The sequence below is a fragment of the Heterocephalus glaber genome, unplaced genomic scaffold (assembly GCF_053883595.1).
Source record: "Heterocephalus glaber isolate CG9 unplaced genomic scaffold, H.glaber_assembly_v1.0 deba00001504, whole genome shotgun sequence".
NCBI lineage: Eukaryota > Metazoa > Chordata > Mammalia > Rodentia > Bathyergidae > Heterocephalus > Heterocephalus glaber.
In genome coordinates this window covers 4,888,834-4,901,782 of record NW_028258324.1, presented here as the reverse complement: position 1 = coordinate 4,901,782, position 12,949 = coordinate 4,888,834, and the positions used below count along the sequence as shown (strand labels likewise).

Here is a 12,949-nt window from a genome sequence, read left to right as displayed (position 1 = left end):
GGCCTTTAAAATTTTATTAGTACATGTTTTCAGTACATAATAATTACATTCATTTTGAGGAGTTGGTACACGTACATAACACATCTTGATTCTTTTTTATCCTCTTCCCATCTTCTCCCACCTTTCTTCTCCCTCCATCTCTTGATCTCCTTCCTGTCTCTTACCTTTTATTTTGTACTTTAATTTATCTATACTTTGGGTTTCTCATATAAGACAAACCATGCAATATTTAAGCTGTGTCTGATTTATTTCACTTAACATTCTAGTCTCAATGTGTATCCATTTTGCAACAAATGAATCAAATATATCTTCTTTATTGCCAAGTATACTCCACTGTATATAAATACCACTTTCCCTTTCTTTTACTTTGATGAGTCTAAGTTGCCTAGAATGGGTTGGAACTTGCAATTGTCCTACCTGAACCTTCCAGAGTGCTGAAATTACAGGCATGTGCCACCTCCCCTCCTTTGTTCTCACTCTTTCTACTATAGCAATATCAAACATTTGTACTGCCTTCTGCAATTGCTTATTTCCTGTTTTTTAAATTCATACTTTTTCCTTTGCTTAGAAAACCTTTTTCACCATCAGATGATTCCTACTCACCCTTTAGCATTATCTGTCAGAAAACCTTTCCTAATCCTCAGGAAGAAAGGGACAATTTTCCTACATGCTCCTACAATATTCTTAGCAATTCTTCATCACTGGTTATGTATTTTTCTCTGACTATAAAAGTTTACTAAATAAAAATTGGGAAATATTGAAAGGTAAGATAGAAAACAAAAACTGTCCATAATCCCACTAAAAATGTCCATAATTCTCCCACTCAAGAGGTAATCATGATCTCTGATATCATTTTGTAAAGGGATTTCACTGCCACCACTGGTTCAAACCCAATTTTGCCAGTTAGGAATTTATTAGTCTCCCAAATTTTTCCTTGATTTACTTGTATTTCCCACAGTCTACTATCAACACAGCTAATAGAGTGATCAGCTTAAAACCCAAATCTGATGATGTTTCTCCTCCACTTGTAAAACCCTAATGGCTCCTGATATATGTGTGTCCATGGTTTATAGTGGCACAGTTTGTAATAGCTAAATCTTCAAAACAGCCCAAATATCCATCAACCGATGAATGGATAAGGAAGATGCGGCTTTTTAATACAATGGAGTACTACTCTGCCATAAAGAAGGATTAGCTTCAGACATTTATAGCTAAATGGATGGACCTTGAGACCATACTCTTAAGTGAAATAAATCAGACACACATGTTTAAATATTACATTGTTTCTCTGGTGTGAGAAAGTGAAAGTAGAAATAAGGACTAAAATGTATAACAGATATTGGGAAATGGGAAGAAAATGTTCAAATGGGAAAGGGAACAAGGGAGGAGGGAAGGAGAAAGAAAGGAAGGGACAAGAAGAAAGTGAAAATAGAAGGAAAAATGAAAATAAAACTTTTGTACATAGGGAGGGGAGGGGAGAATGGGATAAAAGAAAAAAGAAAAAAACTCTAATGGCTCCTTTTTCATTCACAGTAAGGTCCAAATGTTTACAATGATCTACAATACCTCTACAGTTCTGCACTACTCCCTTGCTAAAGTCAGCCATTTGTTTCTCTGACTTCATCTTTTACTTTGTCCTATGATTTCTTTATTCCTTATTCACTTTGTAAATAATGACACTACTTTATTTGCTATTCTAAAATTCATGAGATATGCTTCTGCCCGAGAGCCTTTGTGCTTGCTGGTGTTTCCTGTGTCTGGAAACATCTTTCCAAAAATATTAACTTGCTTTTTCCTCACCTCTTTTAGGTCTTTACTCAACTATCACCTTCTGAGTGAAATCTCATTTTCCTATCAAAAATTCCCCTTATTACATGCTCTAGTACCTTTCCAGCTTAATTTTTTCTCCTAGTTACTGAATACATACATTTGCCCATGTCCTGTGACCTTTTGGTAGACAGATTAAGACCAGCAGATTAATCTGGCAGAGGAAATTTTAAGGCAGCCCAATGTTCAGGCTGTGATGTAGGTACTGCTGGCTGTGTTTTAGATAGATATACAGGGAAAATATGGAGCAAATGGCAAAGCTGAATGATTTTAAATTTTTTCATTTTTACCAGAAAGGAAACACCTGGAAAGTTGGGGCAGAGGAGAGAACAGTTGCTCAAAAGATTAGCATTAAAAAGATGCCAAGTACTTTATACGTGGCTTTATACTTTATAGGGACATGAAGAAAGATGCCTTGAGGGCATCTCAGAAATCAGCAAGATCTCACCCTTATAGGTGCGAGGGTACAAAGCTCTAAATCTTTCATTACAAAAGAATTCCTGGAATGTATGCTTATTTAGGGCTGTCTAGGAAAGGACACCTCTGAGCTCAGCCATCTAAGTATTCACAGGTCACTTAGCCATGGTTCAAGAGGATCCCGCAACTGCTCAAGCTGGTCACCAATTTTGGCATTATCTAAGTGGTTCTGGGTTTTCAGGGATGGAGACTGCAAGACTTATGGGGTCATGGAGGCTTCCACACAGATTTCAGAAGAAGACCTGAGAGTCCACATAAAAATTTATGAGAAGGTCACAATCCCATTAGGAGCTCATAAGAGGGTAGTGTATGAAGCTGTGAGAATGAAGCCAAAAGTATAGCAGATGTCAGGAAGTTGGAGATGTGAGGAACAGGAAACATCTGCTAAGGAAAGCTGCAGGCAGTGAATGCAGCCACCCCAAGTGAGAGGTCATGTAGGCTACAATCAATAAGACCATAGGGGTGGGGTTGCCTGAGCCATTTGGAGTTCACATCTTTCTATAACCTGCCCTAAGCACTGGACACAGAAGTATAAGATTTAATATTTTCCCTACTGGAAGATCATCAAGAAGATCATACACCCTGATCAAGTGGGATTCATCCCAGGGATGCAGGGATGGTTCAATATACAAAAATCAATCAATGTAATACACTATATCAATAGAGCCAAGGGCAAAAACCATATGATTATCTCCATAGATGCAGAAAAAGCATTTGACAAAATCCAACATACATTTATGATAAAAACCCTACAAAAAATTGGAATAGATGGTCTCTACCTCAAACTGATAAAAGCCATCTATGAAAAACCAACAGCCAATATCATACTAAATGGTCAAAACCTGAAATCTTTCACACTAAAATCAGGAACAAGACAAGGATGTCCACTACCACCACTCTTGTTCAATATAGTTCTGGAAACATTAGCCACGGCAATTAGACAAGAGAAAGAAATAAAAGGAATAAAGATAGGTAATGAAGAAGTCAAATTGTCATTATTTGGAGATGACATGATACTCTATATAGAAGACCCCAAGAACTCCACCAAAAGTCTTCTAGACTTAATAACCAAATTCAGTCAAGTAGCTGGTTACAAGGTCAACACACAAAATTCAATAGATTTCCTCTACACAAATGACAGACTCACTGAGAGAGAAATAGGGCAAAGAATTCCTTTCACGATAGCATCCAAAAAACAAATACCTAGGAATCATCCTAACGAAAGAAATCAAAGACCTCTTCTCTGAAAACTATGGCACTCTGAAAAGAGAGATTGAAGATGATATCAGAAAATGGACAGACATCCCCTGCTCCTGGGTAGGAAGGATTAATACAGTGAAAATGGCCACACTTCCAAAACTGCTATATAGATTTAATGCAATTCCAATTGAGATCCCAGCAGCATACTTCATAGACCTTGAGAAAACAATCCAAAAATTCATTTGGAATAAGAAGAGACCCAGAATAGCAAAAGCAATTCTAGGTAACAGAGACATGGCAGGGGGTATCACAATCCCCAATGTGCAACTATACTGCAAAGCTACTGTGATAAAAATAGCATGGTACTGGCAAAGAAACAGACCTGAGGACCAGTGGAACAGATTAGAAGATGCAGAAACAATGCCAGACACACTCAGCCATCTCATCTTCGATAAAGGAGCCAAACACCCTCACTGGAGGAAAGATAGCTTCTTTAATAAATGGTGCTGGAAAAATTGGGCTTCAACTTGCCAAAGATTAAAACTAGACCTGTATCTCTCACCATGCACTAAACTAAAATCAAAATGGATTAAAGATCTAAATATTCAATTAGAAATTCTGAACCAGTTGGAACAGATGTTAGGTAGAACCTTTGAAGACATCGGTGTAGGAAAAGATTTTATGAACAAAACCTCAGTTGCCATGAACTAGCACAAACAATCAACAAGTGGGATCTCTTCTTATTAAAAGTCTTCTGCACAGCAAGAGAAACCACCAGCAGTGTGAAGAGAGAAAGGAAAAAATCTTCACCTGCTCTTCCTCAGACAAAGATCTACTATCTAGAATCTATAAAGAACAAAAAAGATTAGACCTCCCAAATTTAAAGACCCAATCCAAAAATGGGCATCTGAAATGAACAGACATTTCTCAGACAAAGAAGTAGAAATAGCAAATAAATACATGAAAAAATGTTCAACATCACTGGTCATTCGAGAGATGCAAATGAAAACAACGCTGAGATTCCACTTCACTCCAGAAAGAATGGCTGCTATCATGAAATCAACCAATAACAAATGCTGGTGGGGCTGTGGGGAAAGAGGAACCTTGCTCCACTGCTGGTGGGAATGTAGACTGGTGTGACCACTGTGGAAATCAGTATGGAGATACCTCAAAGAACGAGGACTGGAAGTCCCATTTGACCCAGGTGTTCCACTGCTGAGGATCTTCCCCAAAGAATTAAAAGAATCATACCACAGTGATATATGTGCACCCATGTTCATAGCAGTGCAGTTTGTGATAGCTAAAACTTGGAAACAGCCCAAATACCCATCAATTGGAGACTGGATAAAGAAAATGTGGGTTTTTAAATAAAATGGAGTACTACTCAGCCATAAAAAATGAGAAATTAGAGACATTTATAGCTAAGTGGATGCACATTGAGGCGATACTCTTAAGTGAAATAAATAGGACACACATGAATAAATACCAAATAGTTCCTCTGGTGTGAGAAACTGAAAGTGTAAATAAGGACTAAATGTATAATAGGTCATGTGAAATAGGAAGAAAAGGGGTAAAGGGGAAGGAAGTGGGAGGGCTAGGGGAAAGGATAGAAGGGAATGGGATTAATATGAGAAAATAGAAAAATAGGAACAAAATCTTTGTAAGTAGGGAGGGATGGAGGGGTTGACGGGAGGGCTGGGCAAGGGTGAAAAATAAGAACCAAGAGAGACTATATAAAGGTGCAAATTTCCAATGATGAATGTCATTATATTTTATACCTAAAATGTACCAATGATTAGAATGAATAATCGAAAATGTAAAATAGGAAAAAAGGTCCAAAGGGGTAGGGGTAGTGGGAGGGGCAGGGGAAAGGAAAGAAGGGAAAGGAAAAGTGATGAGAAATGGAAAAAATGGAAATAAAGTCTGTGTAAATAGGGAAGGGTGGAGGGTGTAATGGGAGGGCTAGGAATGGGGAAAAAATAAGAACCAAGATGCATTATGTAAAGGTACAATTACCAGTGAGAAATGTAATTGTGTTGTATACCTACAATGTAACAATAAAAGAATTTAATTTTAAAAAGTGCATCATTTTATTCCCATGTCAAAGTAAAGCATACTGCTTTAATTTTGTCACAACCAGAGGCATTGTGTAGCATGCAAATTAACTATTCTGTTTTTGTTATAACTTCTATTTTAAATTTTTCCATATGTAATACACAACTGAAAGAGTAAACAAGCAAAAACCCTAAAAAGCACTACTATCACAAGAAATTCCTAAGCAATATAAAAGTAACCCAAAACTTACTTTTTCTTTACTCCACTTAGAAGATGACCATAGGAAAGTCTGAACTCAACACGAAATCTCAGGGGGCCTGCCCTGCCTGGGCTGCCCCAGACCGCTGTGTGGGATTCATGCAGCAGAGGCGCCTGGGGCCAGAAAGACCACTGTTATAAATAAGTTCAAGTAGATGACACGTGGTGATGAGAAGAAAGAGGGCCTTGCCAAGGCTTCTTGAAACTTGAAGCCCATGGGTAGAGTGAAGAGGATTACTGTAATAAAGATCCAGCAGACTACAGCAGTTGGTGAGTTGGTGGGATCATCACCTCCTACCAGAACCTGGACTCACTGCAGGGAAGGGTGGCTCGAAACTGCAGTGCAACACTGCAGAGTTCAAACCCACAGGAGGTCAAGGAGCTCAATTCCAGCTTTGCAACCAGAAACCAGCCTGGATCTCAGTGGACTATGGCTGGTTCAATGAGATTAATCGACTTGGATCTGCACGCTGCTGCCTGCATTGTCTACTGGTGACAGCAGAGACACACACTGAAGGGGGTCTCTTCTTCTTCCTCTCCTTCTCTTCCTCTTCCTCCCTCTCCTTTCTTGTTCCTGTTTTTGTCCTTTTTTTCTCTTTTTCTCCATTGTGCTTATTTTTATAGGAGAGTAAAAACAGTTTCTAGTTTTCCTGTTGCTATTAGTTTGTTCTGTTCTTATTTTTGTTCCTTCCTTCTCTCTTTCCCTCCTGTCTTCACCAGTTTTCCAATGTTTGCCTGATCTTCCTGTATCCTCTAGCCCTATTTCTAACCTTTCCCTCTACTTCTATCCATCCCACCCAACTCCTTCTGAGTCGTCTTCCCAGGGGAAAAATTCACTATATTGAAAGGCTTATTTACTGAAAACATATTTCTGGTTGGTCCTTGATTTTGATATATAACTACAAGTCTAGTTCATGTGGTTAGAGGTGTCAGATTAATAGTTACCACAATTGGTCACTTTCTAATTTGTCAATTTGTCAGTTTCTAAACACTTTCTGTGTTTGATGCCACTGTTGATGCTGATTGTATTACTTTGGCAAAGATGATGGGATTGTTCTAGTCAGTTGTCCTTCCTGCTGTACCAAGACTAAGACTGCCTAAGGGCCATTACAGACTCAAAACTCAAAGGCCAACTACACTGGGAATACAAACTGAGAAGTAGCTATTTCCCAAGAATTCTAAATACTAACAATAAAAATACACCCAACAAGCATCATACAAGCAGAAACTCAAGAATTAAATCAAAAACATCACCAAAAACAAAAAACAGAAATGAGGAGACACCTAAAAAAGATGTAAACCCAGACTTCCAGATCACCAAAGGCAAACCTACGGGATGACAAGATAGAACAATCCAAAACTCAACCTGAACTGGTAACCAGGGAAGTAACAAAACACAAAAGACACTCTGGAAAAAATGAAATCAGAGGAGCTGGGGATTTAGCTCAGTGGTTCTGCCACCTGCCTCAGAAGTGCAAGGACCCAAGTTCGATCCCCAGTACTCACCCCCCCAAAATGAAATCAGAAATAATTTCTCCAATAACAACAGAGATGGTGACCTTACATGATTAATAACTCTAGGGAAGACACCGATTTTTTTTTAAATGGAAAAGCTCTGGAACATGATTGAAAGCATGAATGTCCAGCATAGGAAAGAAATGAAATCCATGAAACAGATTCAAATAGATATCCAGGAGATTAAAAACTCCATTGAAAATATTTACAGTGGAATGAGCTAATTTGAGGAAGGAATATTAGATATAGAAGACAGGATTGTGGTTAGTGATCATGAGAAGAGAGATATTTTTAAAATAGCAAGGGACCAGGAGAAATCAATCCAGGAGCTGCTAGACGATTCAAAGAAAAATAACATAAGACTGGTCAGAGTCAATGAAAAAGCAGGAGATGGTGTAAATGACATTAAAAAAAAACTTTTCACAGAAGTAATGGCAGAAAACTTCCCAAGCAAGGGAAAAGAATTTGACATACAGATAAGGCATATAGAACTCCAACTAGCCATGATCAAAAACAATTTACACGTAGGGATATAATAGTCAAGATTCCAGAAATCAAACACAAAAACTAAACATTAAAAGCAGTTAGAAAAAAGGATCAAGTCACATATAAAGGAAAGCCCATCAGAATCACAGCAGACTTCTCAACACAAACCATCAAGAAGAGCCTACAGTGAAGTATTTCAAACCCTAAAAGAAAACAACCTGCAACCCAGATTGATGTCTCCTGCAAACTATCTTTCAATAATGATGGAGAAATAAGATACTTTCAGGACAAAGAACATCTAAGGAACTTCATGAATATCAAACCAGCACTCAAAAAAATTCTAAACAATTATCCTAGAAAAAGGCAATGAGGGTCACAACTTCATGAAGCCCAAAAGGATGAATCCATCAGGCAAGGCAAGAAATTAAATAGAAAAGGGAAAAAACAAAAAATAAAAGGGCCAACAACGGGAAAATATCATGTCAATACATATCAGTTATAACCATTAATGTCAATTCACCAATCAAAAGTAAGAAACTGGCAGAATGGATCAAGAAGCAAGATCCAACAATATGCTGTATACAAGAAATAAATTTAATTCAAAATGAAATTCATAGACTGAAAGTCAAAGGATGTAAAACAATACTCCATACAACAGAAACCCAGAAAAAGTAGCCATAATATTTGAAGACAAAGTAGATTTTAAACCAACACTAACAGAGACAAAGAGGGCCACTATATCCTTGTAAAGGTAACAATCCAAGAGGAAGAAATGACAATGACACATACACATGTACCAAAACTAGGGCACCCAACTATATAAAACAAATATTAATGGACATAAAGGACCAAATAAGCACTAATACAATAGTAGTGGGGGGCCTCAATACCCCACTGTCACAAATAGACAGATCAACTAGACAAAAAATGAACAACAAAGTACTAGAGCTGAACCAAACTTCTGAACAAATGGACTTAATAGATGAATACAAAGTGCTCCACCCCACAAAATCAGAATACACATTCTTCTCAGCTGCACATGGGTCATTCTCCAAAACAGAGCACATGCTAGCTCACAGAACATGCTTAAGTAAATGCAAAGGAATTGAAGTTATCCCCTGTATATTGTCAGACCACAGCACAATGAAATTAGATATCAATGGCAAAAGAAACCACAAGAACTTCAACACATGGAAATTGAGTAACAGCCTCCTGAACAAACAGGTAACAGAGGAAACTAAGGTAGAAATTAGAAAGTTTCTACAATTAAATGATAATGCCAATACAACATACTGGAATTTATATAATACAAAGAAAGCAGTCCTAAGAGGGAAATTCATAGCAGTGAATGCCAATATTAGGAAAACAGAGCGAGCTCAAATAAACAACCTAATCCTGAACCTTAAGCTTCTAGAAAAAGAAAAGGAAGACAAACCCAAAGCTCATACAAGGGAACTGCAGAAATTAATGCAATGGAGACTAAGAGAATGATAGAAAAAATCAATGAACTGAAGAGTCGGTTCTTTGAAAGAATAAATAAAATTGACAAACCCTTAGACAACCTTATCAAAAAAAGGGGAAAAAAAAGACTCAAATCCATGCAATTAGAAATGAAAAGGGTGAAATTACAACTGATCCAGCAGATATCCAGAGAACTGTCAATACCTACTTTGAGAACCTGTATTCCAATAAAATGGAAAACAGTGAAGAAATGGACAGATTCCTAGAAACATATGAATTATCAAAATTGAACCAATAAGATACAAAAATTCTAAAAAACCCAGTAACAATCAATGAAATTGAAAATGTAATTAAAAACCTACCAACAAGGAAAAGTCCAGGTCCTAACTGCTTCACTGCTGGATTCTACAAGAAATTTAGGGTAGAGCTAATGCCACTACTTCTCAAACACTTTTTTGGGGGGGGGCTACCGGGGATCAAACTCCAGTCCTTGTGCTTGCGAGGCAGGCAGCGGAACCACTGAGCTAAATCCCAGCCTTCAAACTCTTTAATGAAATTGAAAGGGAAGCAATACTCCCACATTCATTCCAGGAAGCAAGCATTCCCAACCAAATACGAACTACAGGCCAATCTCCCTAATGACCTACAGAAAAAATTGTCAATAAGATCCTGGCAAACAGAATACAGAAGATCATCAAGAGTATCATACACCCTGACCAAGTCAGATTCATCCCAGGGATGCAGGGATGGGTCAACAAATGCAAATCAATCAATGTAATACACTATATTAACAGAGCCAAGGACAAAAACCATATGGTCTTCTCAATAGATGCAGAAAAAGCATTTGACAAAATCCAACATGCATTTATGATAAAAACCCTACAAAAATTGGAATTGGTGGGCTGTACCTCAAAATGATAAAAGCCATCTATGAAAAACCAACAGCCAGTATCATACTGAATGGTCAAAAACTGAAATCCTTCACACTCAAATCAGGAACAAGACAAGGGTGTCCACTATCACCACTCTTGTTCAATATAGTTTTGGAAACATTAGCTACAGCAATTAAACAAGAGAAAGAAATAAAAGGAATAAAGATAGGAAATGAAGAAGTCAAACTGTCATTATTTGCAGATGACATGATACTGTATACAGAATACCCCGAGAATGCCTCGAAAAGTCTTCTAGACTTAATAACCAAATTCAGTAAAGTAGCTGGTTACAAGGTCAACACACAAAACTCAATGGCTATCCTCTACATGAATAACAGACTCACTGAGAGAGAAATAGGGCAAAGAATTCCTTTCACAATAGCATCCAAAAAACTGAAATACCTAGGAATCAACCTAACGAGAGAAATCAAAGACCTCTTCTCTGAAAACTATAGCACTCTAAAAGAGAGATTGAAGATGATATCAGAAAATGGACAGACATCCCCTGCTCCTGGGTAGGAAGGATCGACATATTAAAAATGGCCATACTTCCAAAACTGCCATATAGATTCAATGCAATTCCAACTGAGATCCCAGCGGCATACTTCATGGACCTTGAGAAAACAATCCAAAAATTCATTTGGAATAAGAAGAGACCCAGAATAGCAAAAGCAATTCTAGGCAACAGAGACATGGCAGGGGGTATCACAATCCCCAACTTGCACCTATACTACAAAGCTACTGTGATAAAAACAGCATGGTACTGGCAAAGAAACAGACCTGAGGACCAGTGGAACAGATTAGAAGATGCAGAAACAACACCAGACTCACTCAGCCATCTCCTCTTCGATAAAGGAGCCAAACACCCTCACTGGAGGAAAGATAGCCTCTTTAATAAATGGTGCTGGAAAAATTGGGCTTCAACTTGCCAAAGATTAAAACTAGACCTGTATCTCTCACCATGCACTAAACTAAAATCAATATGGATTAAAGATCTAAATATTAAAACAGAAATGCTGAATCGCCTGGAACAGAGGTTAGGGAGAACTCTTGAAGACACTGGTGTAGGAAAAGATTTTATGAACAAAACTTCAGTTGCCCGTGAACTAGCACAAACAATCAACAAGCGGGATCTCTTCTTATTAAAAGCCTTCTGCACAGCAAGAGAAACTACCAGCAGCGTGAAAAGACAACCCACAATGTGGGAAAAAATCTTCACCTGCTGTTCCTCAGACAAAGGTCTACTATCTAGAATCTATAAAGAACTTAAAAAGATCAGACCTCCCAAATTTAAAGACCCAATCCAAAAATGGGCATCTGAAAAGAAGAGACATTTCTCAGACAAAGAAGTAGAAATAGCAAATAAATACATGAAAAAATGTTCAACATCAGTGGTCATTCGAGAGATCCAAATGAAAACAATGCTGAGATTCCACCTTACTCCAGAAAGAATGGCTGCTATCATGAAATCAACCAATAACAAATGCTGGAGGGGCTGTGGGCAAAGAGGAACCCTGCTCCCACTGCTGGTGGGAATGTAGACTGGTGCAAGCACTGTGGAAATCAGTATGGAGATACTTCAAAGAACGAGGACTGTAAGTCCCATTTGACCCCACTATTTCACTGCTGGGGATCTTCCCTAAAGAATTAAAAGAATCATACCACAGTGATATATGTCCACACATGTTCATAGCAGCACAATTTGTAATAGCTAAAACTTGGAAACTGTCCAAATGCCTTTAACTGGAGACTGGATCAAGAAAATGTGGGTTTTTAATAAAATGGAGTACTACTCAGCCATAAAAAGTGAGAAATTAGAGACATTTATAGCTACATGGATGCACATTGAGTCAATACTCTTAAATGAAAAAAATAGGACACATATGTATAAATACCAAATAGTTTCTCTCATGTGAGAAACTAAAAGTGTAAATAAGGACTAAAACGTATAATAGATAATGTGAAATAGGAAGAAAAGGGCCAAAGGGGAAGGGGAAGTGGGAGGGGTAGGGGAAAGGAAAGAAGAGAATGGAATTAATACAGAAAATGGAAAAATGGAAACAAAATGTTTGTAAATAGGGAGAAATGGAGGGGTTGAAGGGAGGGCTGGGTAAGGGTAAAAAATAAGAACCGAGAGAGATTATGTAAAGGTGCAAATTTCCAATGATGAATGTCATTATATTGTATACCTAAAATGTACCAATGATTAGAATGAATAATTGATAATGCAAAATAGGAAGAAAAGGTCCAAAGGGGTAGGGGTAGTGGGAGAGCCAGGGGAAAAGAAAGAAGGGAATGGAAAAATGATGAGAAATGGACTTCTAGACTTAATAACTGAACTCAGTAGAGTAGCTGGATACAAGGTCAACACACAAAAATCAATAGCCTTCTTGTACATGAACAACAGACTCACACAGAGAAATTGGGAAAACAATTCCTTTAACAATAGCTTCCAAGAAAAATGAAATATCTAGGAATCAATCTAATGAAGGGAGTAAAAGACCTTCACTTTGAAAACTATAGCACTCTGAAAAAAGAGATCAAGGAGGATATCAGAAAATGGAGGGGTAGAGGGAGGGGCAGGGGAAAGAAAAGAAAGGAAAGGAAAAAATGATGAGAAATGGAAAAAATGGAAATAAAGTCTTTGTAAATAGGGAAGGGTGGAGGGCGTGAAGGGAGGGCTAGGAATGGGGAAACAATAAGAACCAAGATGCATTATATAAAGGTACAATTCCCAA

General features: G+C 37.8%; 1 protein-coding gene and 1 pseudogene across 9 annotated transcripts in view; both read right to left on the bottom strand.

The window, feature by feature from the left end:
* Dock3 (dedicator of cytokinesis 3) overlaps positions 1-12,949 on the bottom strand; it is a 633,495-nt gene that overhangs the window by 258,947 nt on the left and 361,599 nt on the right. The window lies entirely within an intron of this gene.
* The window catches only part of LOC147825219 (ras-specific guanine nucleotide-releasing factor RalGPS2 pseudogene), a 31,901-nt pseudogene extending 18,952 nt beyond the window's left edge, over positions 1-12,949 (bottom strand). Inside the window, exon 1 of the transcript XR_015441101.1 lies at positions 1-12,949. This exon is cut by the window's left edge and continues 18,952 nt beyond it. The product of XR_015441101.1 is annotated as a ras-specific guanine nucleotide-releasing factor RalGPS2 pseudogene (transcript).